The sequence below is a fragment of the Dryas octopetala genome, chromosome 1, assembly GCF_963921425.1.
Source record: "Dryas octopetala chromosome 1, drDryOcto1.1, whole genome shotgun sequence".
Lineage (NCBI taxonomy): Eukaryota > Viridiplantae > Streptophyta > Magnoliopsida > Rosales > Rosaceae > Dryas > Dryas octopetala.
Genome location: NC_141366.1, coordinates 24,670,658 through 24,677,320, shown reverse-complemented (window position 1 = coordinate 24,677,320; position 6,663 = coordinate 24,670,658). Strand labels below are relative to the sequence as shown.

At 41.7% G+C, this 6,663-nt stretch overlaps 1 pseudogene; it reads left to right on the top strand.

Annotated features, from left to right (window-relative positions):
- Nucleotides 1-1,017: 1,017 nt before the first annotated feature.
- On the top strand, nucleotides 1,018-4,443 carry LOC147299353 (uncharacterized; annotated as a pseudogene).
- The last annotated feature ends 2,220 nt before the right edge of the window (nucleotides 4,444-6,663 follow it).

Genomic DNA, 6,663 nt, shown 5'->3' with positions numbered 1-6,663 from the left:
GAAGTTCTGAAGCTTCCAACAATCGGGTAAGCGATATTTGCAAAATATGATAATCAGTAATGATACAATTTCCAAGTCTTGCTCTGTTACCAACAAGCTTATTCTTTGTCCTTATATTAAGACTTTAAATGGCATAACTGTCTCTTGTGTTAAGCTTGCAGTAGGTTTGAATGTATTAGTTGTGTTGAGGATAATGATGTAAAATGTGCAAATTGCTGGAGGTTTATGTAGGAACGGACCTCAATTAGGAGGCCCGAGCCTCAGGGTTTTGTGTGCGTCATGGAGGTCATGTCCTGAAGGTGGAAGTCCGTTCCTCTGATTCATGTCTTTGCTGAATCAGAGGCGTGTCTGTTTTTTCAGTGATTGTGGTTATTAGTTCTTCTAGTTAGTCTATACACTATAGGTGCTCTTACCCCATTTTGTTGTTTTGTTAGAGATTTAGTTAGTTGGTTTCAATATTCAGTTAGCAGTCAATATATAGCTTATCATTCAAGGTTCGTGTACTCATTCCAACTGACAACAATATATTTGCACTTCATTTTCAGGAACACTACAGGCCAAGTGGTGATTTGGTGTACAATGATGTAACTCATAATGGGGCAGATTAGAGGTGGATAGACTGATTTTTATACTCCAGGCGTGCTAGAGTGTATCAACCAGGGATTGTACGTGCTTCATAACTCATCGAGTTCTTCATTCAGGTTTATCAATGATTAATAAGGGTTGGGTCAAGCTTCACCGCTTGAGCAATGATTATCAGACTCACCTCACGGATTTCCTAGATACTTGTTTCCTAAACCATTCAGTTGACAACAAAGTTAAATGTCCTTGTCGATTATGCTACAATCAATATTGGAGATCCAGACCTGAAATTCAGGAACACCTTACAATTGAGGGGATGGATCCCCGATACATGGATTTGCCATGGATCCCCGATACATGGATTTGCCATGGATCAATCATGGCGAGGCGATCTAGAACCCAACTTTGGCAGAACTCCCCAATGACATTGGTGTGATGGACCACGACACAAATGCATCTGACATGCACTGTCTACTTGGTGATCTGTTCCCTTCAACAATCCCCCGCGAAGCGGGAGAAGACAGTGGAACAACACCTCTAAATCCCGCTGGTTGCACTCCTCAAGCCGAACAGTTCTATAAGTTTGTGGAGGATGCTGATGCCCCTTTATATCCAGGTTGTGATCGCATTAAAAAGCTAGAGTTCATCGTTGCTCTTTATCATATCAAATGTTTGCACGGTTGGACCGACGAGTCTGTTTCCGACCTTCTTACTTTGCTCAAGAGATCCTTCCCAATAGGAGAAACGCTCCTTCCCTCATTTTATCATACCCGAAAATTGATCGGTAAGCTTGGATTGACTTACGAAAAGATTGATGCATGTCGACATGATTGTATGCTTTTTTGGAAGGATCATAGTAATGATGTCGCATGCAGTGTATGTGGGGCAGACCGGTACACCAGTCAGGATAGTGGAAGTGGTCATAATGTTGCTGCTAAGGTTTTGAGGTACTTTCCACTTGCTCCTCGACTTCAACGGTTGTATATGTCTAGGCACACTGCTGAGCATATGACTTGGCATGCTTCTAAGCGTGTGAAAGATGGTGTCATGAGGCATCCGGCTGACTCTCCAGCTTGGACTGAGTTGGACAATCGAAACCCCTACTTTTCCATGGAACCAAGAAATGTCAGAATCGGTCTAGCAAGCGATGGTTTTAATCCCTTTGGACACATGAGCAGCCAACACAGCACGTGGCCTGTGGTTATTACAGTCTACAATTTACCCCCCTGGATGTGCATGAAGTAGCCATATTTGTTCCTATCTCTGCTTATTCCTGGACCTAAGGCACCAGGAAATGACATAGACATTTACTTGGAACCCTTAGTTGATGAGTTACACCTCTTGTGGTCCGAGGGTGTACGTACTTATGATATTGCAAGTGACCAATCATTCACCATGCGGGTAGCTTTGCTATGGACAATCAATGACTTTCCAGCATATGCTAATTTGTCCGGATGGAGCACGAAAGGAAAATTTGCTTGTCCACAATGCGCCCATGATACCGAATCCCAATACTTGCGTCGGGGTCACAAGCATTGCTATTTAGGTCACCGGAGATTTCTTCCAATTAACCACCGGTTCCGGAGGGAGAAGAGTGCTTTCAATGGTTATGTGGAGAGAAGGACAGCCCCTATGCCCTTAAGCGGGTCTGCCTGTTTGCAACAGCTGAGCACCCTAAGATTCAAATTTGGCAAACGTCGGTCCAAGCCACTTGTGAGGGTGCGCACCAGTACAGGTGACTTGATAGAGTACACTGGTCCGTGGAAGAAACAATCTGTTTTCTACTCTTTACCGTACTGGGAGTTCAATCTTCTTCGTCATAACTTGGACGTCATGCATATCGAGAAGAATGTGTGCGACAATCTGGTTGGTACGCTTCTAGGACTCGAAGGTAAAAACAAAGATGGCATGAATGCAAGGGCTGATTTGGAATTGCTAAATTGGAAACCTACCCTTCACCCCATAAGACGTGGGAGTAAAACATACTTACCTCCTGCGGCTTTCACCCTTAGCAACATAGAGAAGGTCATGATATGCCAGGTGTTAAAAAGTGTGAAAATTCCTGATGGCTATTCATTAAACCTTTCGAGGTGTATCAATGTACAGGAGAAAAAAATCCATGGTTTGAAGAGTCACGATTGTCACGTGCTTCTACAACATTTATTTCCGTTAGCTATACGGAGGGTTCTTCCTAAACCTATCACTTCCGTTTTCTTTGAGCTATGCAAATTTTTCAAGAATATTTGCAACAAAACGTCCACCTCGCAAGCATTCCTCGACTTGAACCCACGTATTGCTTTAACTCTGTGCCAAATGGAGCGTATCTTTCCTCCGGCATTTTTCGATGTTATGGTCCACCTGACAGTACATCTTGCCACCGAAGCGTCCATTGGGGGCCTTGTACAATATAGATGGATGTATCCAATTGAGAGGTTTGTCCCAAACTTTAATTTTACGATGTTCAAAGTGATTAAATCATTTTGAGTGTTAGATATTCGTGTTATATTTCATTTGATTGATTTGATTTCTGAGTGAATAAATGATGTTCTTATTTATCATTAGGTACCTACATACACTCAAGTCTTATATGAGAAATAAGAGTCGGCCAGAAGGTAGCATAGCAGAGGGATACCTTGCGGATGAGTGTCTTTCCTTCTGCTCAATGTATTTGCAAGGAGTTGACACCCGTCGCAACCGTTTGGGCCGAAATAGCTACGACGGTGAGAATGTACCTCGGCCAGGTTATGCCATTTTCCAAGGGCAAGGCAATGCGAAAGGTGCATGAACACAATTTTATTTAGATAGTGCCTTGAGGGAACACGGGCATCGCTTGGTCCTTTTCAATTGCCCAGAAGCTCAAGAATTTATCAGGTACCTTTGTAAAGGGTTTTCATACATAAAACCACTTTTACTTGATTAAGCGCCCCTACATCTTATCTTATTTGTCAATGTTATTCGCAGTCAACATCGGGAGGCAGTGTGTGCTGCCCGGAATAGGCAAACAACTCTTTTGGAAGCCGACACCCTAGCAGATAATACACTAACCAGGGCCTTTAAGGACCATGTAAGTATGGCTAATCATGTATGCTCTTTGGATTTCTGTTTTACTTTTTATTCTTAATGATGGTTATAGGTCCAATACTCTATTCTTATTTGGTGTTATGCCATTTTCCACAAGTGTGTTGTAACTAGTACATCGCTTAGTTTCACCGTTATTTCATATAGGTGGAGCAGCAAGTCCAGTTAGGAGTTCAAGTGGACCCTGACTTATTAGCGCTATCATATGGTCCAAGTAATTGGGCCACCCGGTTCAAGAGTTTCGTCATAAACGGATTCCGTTTTAGGATCAAAGAAATCGACCTTAATAAGAAGAACCAAAACAGTGGGGTTTTTGTTGTAGCTGACACTAATAGTTATGCCAGTAGACGGGACCGGAACCCCCGGATCGGTCCCGTTGGATACTACGGTGTGTTAACAGATATTATTGAGTTACAATATGAGGACCGAAGAACTGTTGTGCTATTCGACTGTGAGTGGGCTGACACGGCAAGTGGTGTAAAAAAGGATGAGTTCGGATTTAATATGGTTTCTTTTGAAAGATTGCTCCGGTCTGATGACACTTTAGTCATCTCATCACATGCTATGAAAGTTTATTACGTTGACGACCCTTTATAGATTGGGTGGAAAGTTGCAGTTAATACACAGCCTCGCGATCTATACGACATGTCAACAGTGAGTGCAGGGGATGTTTGTGGTGCACAAGTGTTAGATAGACTTGGGGCAGACGAAAACCTATTGGACCGTGGACGTGATATTGATGGAACGACAATAGATTGTCCCCTCACGCCACCCCACCATTGAATAAGGTTAGATTTTTCCAGGTCCCTAAAAACTAAAGATTCTTTTGATTTTGAACTTTGTGTTGTGGCCTTACTTTGAAAACTTCATTGTATATATGCATGCTTATGTGAATATGTTGGGGCATGTACTGATGTATTTTGCAATGATGAACTTTGTGATATAAGCATGTGTAATTCCCTATTAGATCACTAAACAAGTGTGGGGTGGAGTGAATAGGCTTTGAAAAAAAAATATACCAATTTCAAATTTGCCAAGATAATTGAGTAAGCAACGGAAACATTAACACAATTGAATCAACTAAAGTAAATAAATCAAACAATCAATCACATAAATAACACTATAATTGTTGACACAAACAATCCCTCCACTGGGTAAAAACAGCGGGACCATATTTGAGTAGTGAATCCACTATGATTATCTGAAAAACATACAACCAATAGCGCAATCCAATTCCTCTCTAGACTCTTGCCTTGAACGAAGCAACTAACCTCACATCCAATCTGAGTTATTAATGTATCAACCGAAGGTGATAACTTAAATCATTTAAAACAACTCTTGGACCAGTGAGATCACTTTTTAAGTCATATTAAAAATGTGTCAAAAAGTGGAATCGTTACACATGGTCCAGTCCCTGACAATAGGATCCGCACCTGAAGCCAAAATTTTGAAATTACCTTACTGGAAGTCCGGTTTTCACATGGAGTTCCGGAACTGACCCCCGGAATTCTTTTAGGAACCTTACTGGAGGTTTCGTACTCAAGAAAAAGTTCCGGACTTCGAACTATCAGTTTCAACGCCAATTTACTGGAAGTCCGGTTCTCAATTTAGAGATCCGGACCACATTCATAAAACATCCTGGACCACCTTACTGTGTATCCGGTCATAAATTTTTACGTCCGGACCTCAAGCATTGATTCATAACAACAACCTCACTGTTGATCCGGTCCGCAAATTGATGTCCCGACCTCTATGCACAGTTTTAACACACACCAAAATTTTACAAAATATGCTATTCACTATAACCTCCTCGATTGCATAAGGTATTGTGGGTCAATTTACCTTCCTTAAAATACATGCTCAATGCATTGCGATATAACTTCAGATGTTGTGTGCATTTTGATTCGAGCTTCAATCGCTTTAGTTGTGTCACAAACTACTAGGACTGATTTCCAAACATCCTAACTAGTTACAATCACATGAGCGTTTTGTGTAGGGAATTCGCCAATTACGAAGTTGCACTCACAATCTCCCCCTTTGGCATGTCCTAGACAAAACCTCTATACATGAAGATACACGATAAAAGACACAACAAGGGACATAAACCTGTAATAAGTCTTGTACCTGCAAACAATACATATCACAACCATAATCTTATCAAGTTTTAATAAATATATGGAAAGCAAGATAGAAAAGATTCAGTTTGAATTCAGAACTTAATTACAACAAGGGACATAAACCTGTAATAAGTCTTGTACCTGCAAACCTAATACATATCACAACCAAACACAACCATAATCTTATCAAGTTTTAATAAATATATGGAAAGCAAGATAGAAAAGATTCAGTTTGAATTCAGAACTTAATTACATCAAGGTATGACAACCATTGAATTACTACAAAAAGGTCCTAGCCTATAACTGCAAACACTTCAGCTCCCCCATGTTGGCTAGGAAATGCCAAAAGGCCTAATACAAGAGGCACTAAGAAGAACTATCAGGTAAGCGATCTTTTAGTTCGCTTAGAGTCGCGTGGATGGCGTGCAAATCCCCGGTATACCGCTGCTCAAATGCATCCATGCAGTTATCATAAGCAGCAAGACTCACCGACAATGAATCCAGGCGAGAGTCAACTGAGGAGAAACCAAGGTCAAGACGCTCCATGATGGAGACCAAGTCAGGTGTAGCAGGACCTCCAGAAGAAGACGGATCGGATGGAGCAGTAGGACCAGCAGGAATCTCAGGAGGAACTTGAGGCACAACAGACCGGGAGCTAGCATCACTTATGCGCAGAACCCTCTTGTCAATCGGACTATCCGGGTCCCATAGGGGATCACCATCCAGCACAGGAATCTTCGAACGTTCAGCAAGACGAGTGATGAGACATGGAAACGAAAGTTGAGCATGCACATTTTTTACCGTGCGTCCACATTCCACAAGATGATTGTAAATGATGTGCTCCAAAGGAACTGGAACATCAGAGGAACTCAAGGCAATCATCAAC